The sequence below is a fragment of the Cucurbita maxima genome, unplaced genomic scaffold (assembly GCF_002738345.1).
Source record: "Cucurbita maxima cultivar Rimu unplaced genomic scaffold, Cmax_1.0 Cma_Scf00940, whole genome shotgun sequence".
NCBI classification, from domain to species: domain Eukaryota; kingdom Viridiplantae; phylum Streptophyta; class Magnoliopsida; order Cucurbitales; family Cucurbitaceae; genus Cucurbita; species Cucurbita maxima.
In genome coordinates, this window is record NW_019272956.1 from 4,068 (window position 1) to 6,807 (window position 2,740).

The 2,740-nt window shown below is 31.8% G+C and overlaps 1 non-coding gene across 1 annotated transcript; it reads right to left on the reverse strand.

The window, feature by feature from the left end:
• Positions 1-1,970: 1,970 nt before the first annotated feature.
• TRNAF-GAA lies at positions 1,971-2,043 on the reverse strand. The gene has a single exon. It is a non-coding gene; the product is annotated as a tRNA-Phe (tRNA).
• Between the last annotated feature and the right edge of the window lie 697 nt (positions 2,044-2,740).

The window sequence follows — 2,740 nt, forward strand, 5'->3', positions numbered from 1 at the left end:
TTTATGAAATTAAAATAATAAATAAAGTTTTCTAACCACTCATGAAATGATGCTTGCAACTTCATCCGCTACTTCAACCGTGCAAATATTTACTTATGAAATGACGGTTGAACCTAGCCTATCCAATTTTGTAGATGAAGTATGAATGCTTGTTGAATGTTCTTGGCCTTGGGTTGTGTAATAGGTCCAGTTGGAACACCGTGATTCTTATCATCATCCCCCTCTTCAAAAGGATTCGTCCTCGAATCAGAAAAATCATCACCTACATCAAAAGAACTCAACTCAGTAACATTGAAAGTAGAATGTACACCGTGATTCTTATCATCATCCCCCTCTTCAGGATTCGTCCTCGAATCAGAAAAATCATCACCTACATCAAAGGGACTCAACTTAGCAACATTGAAAGTATAATGTATTGACAATTCTATGGGAAGATCAATTTTATTGTTCCATGCAATCAAATGAGTCATTTTACTAAATGTCTTACGAAGCATTTATAGTCAAATAAAGAATTAGGAATCCACGCTATCTTTAGATCTACAGACTCACTCCCAATTGAATTGAGCTATCTATGGTTAACATTATAATGAAAGTTCATGAGTAAAATTATTTACGCTAATTCATTGAAACTTTAAAAAGAAATCATCTCTAAATTTAGATAAGATAGTAAGTTATACTAATTGAATCAGGTGTGGTGAAGGTCGAACAAACACGTGACCTTCAAATCTTCAATATTACGCTCTCCCAACTAAGTTATCCCCCTTAACATTGAAAATGAAAATTTGGAAATTTTAAAAAGAAATAATCACTAAATTTAGATTATATAGTAATTTTAAAAAGAAATAATCACTAATTTTAGATTGAATATTCGAGTTATGCAAGTTAGTCAACTTGAATTAGGTGCGGTGAACGTGGATCAAACACGTGACTTTTAGATCTTCACTGGTGCTCTCCAAACTGAGCTATCCTGCTAACATTAAAAATAAAAATTCATCGGTAATTTTAGATTGAATATTCGAGTTATGCAACTTAGTCAACTTGAATCTACAGCTAACATTAAAAATAAAAATATTTTCACTACTTCATTGAGATTTTAAAAAATTGAATAGTCAGGAGTCGAGTTATGTGACTTGAATCAGGTGCGGTGAACGTGGATCGAACACGTGACCTTCAGATTTTGAGTCTGATGCTCTCAAAACTGAGTTATCCTCACTAATATTTGAAAAAAAAAATCGTAAGTAAAGGTATTTCCGCTAATTCATTATATTTTAAAAAGAAATAATCACTAATTTTAGATTGAATAAAGTTATGCAACTTAATAGACTTATGCAACATAAACCAAGTGCGGTGAACATGGATTAAACATGTAACCTTGAGATATTCATTCCCAACTGAGCTATCCCCGCGAACATTAAAAATCAAAATTCATAAGTAAAGCTATTTCCACTAATTCATTATATTTTAAGAAGAATTTATAATCAACTAAACTATAAGATATAATGAATGTCGATCAAACACAAGACCTTCCAATATTCAATCTGATGCTCTCCCAACTAAGCCATTCATCCAATATTCAATCTGATGCTCTCCCAACTAAGCCATTCCAGATAACATAAAAAAATGAATAATCACATTTTTTAGATTGAATAGTCAAGTTGTGCAACTTAGTCAACTTATGCCAGTTGGATAAAAAACGTGCCAGATCTTCCTCTAATTCATTGAGATTGAGATTTTAAAAAGAAATAATCGCTAATGCAATGAACGTGGATCAAACACGTTACCTTTAAATCTTCAATATGACGCTCTCCTCACTAATATTAAAATTAAAAATTGAAAAAGTAAAGGTAAACTTATGCCTGGATAAAAAACGTGACAGATCTTCCTCTAATTCATTGAGATTGAGATTTTAAAAAGAAATAATCGCTAATGACACTAATTTTAGAGTCAAATTATGCACAACTTAAACAAAGTGCGGTGAACGTGGATCGAACACGTGACCTTCAGATCTTCAGTCTGACGCTCTCCCAACTGAGCTATCCCCGCAATCATTAGAAATAAATTCATCAGTATAGGTATTTTAGCTGATTCATTGAGATTTTAAAAAGAAATAATGACTAATTTTCTATTGAATAGTCAAGTTATACGAAATAGGTGTGGTTAAGATGGAGATCGAACACATGACCTTCAAATATTAAATTTGACTCTCTCCAAATGAGCTATCCCTGCTAACATTAAAAATGAAAATTTTTAAGTAAAAGTATTTACGCTAATTAATTGAAATTTTAGAAAGAAATAATCACTAATTTTAAATTGAATAGTCAAATTATGCAAGATTGAACACGAGGCCTTTAGATCTTCAATCTAATGCTCTCTCAACTGAGCTATCCACACTAACATTAAAAATGAAAATTCATCAGTAAAGGTATTTTCGCTAATTCATTTTAATTTTAAATAGAAATAATCACTAATTTTTAATAAGATATTCCAGTTATCCAACTTGTATAAGGTGCGGTGAACTAGAACACGTTAGGTATTTTCGATAACTCATTGGGATTTCAGAAAGGAATAATGACTAATTTTAGATTGAATAGTCGGGTTATGCAACTAGAATCAGGTGCGGTGAACGTGGATAACAAACACGTGACCTTAAAATCTTCAGTCTGATGCTCTCCCAACAGAGCTATCCCCGCTAATATTAAAAATGAGAATTCATAAGTAAAGGTACTTCCGCTAATTCATT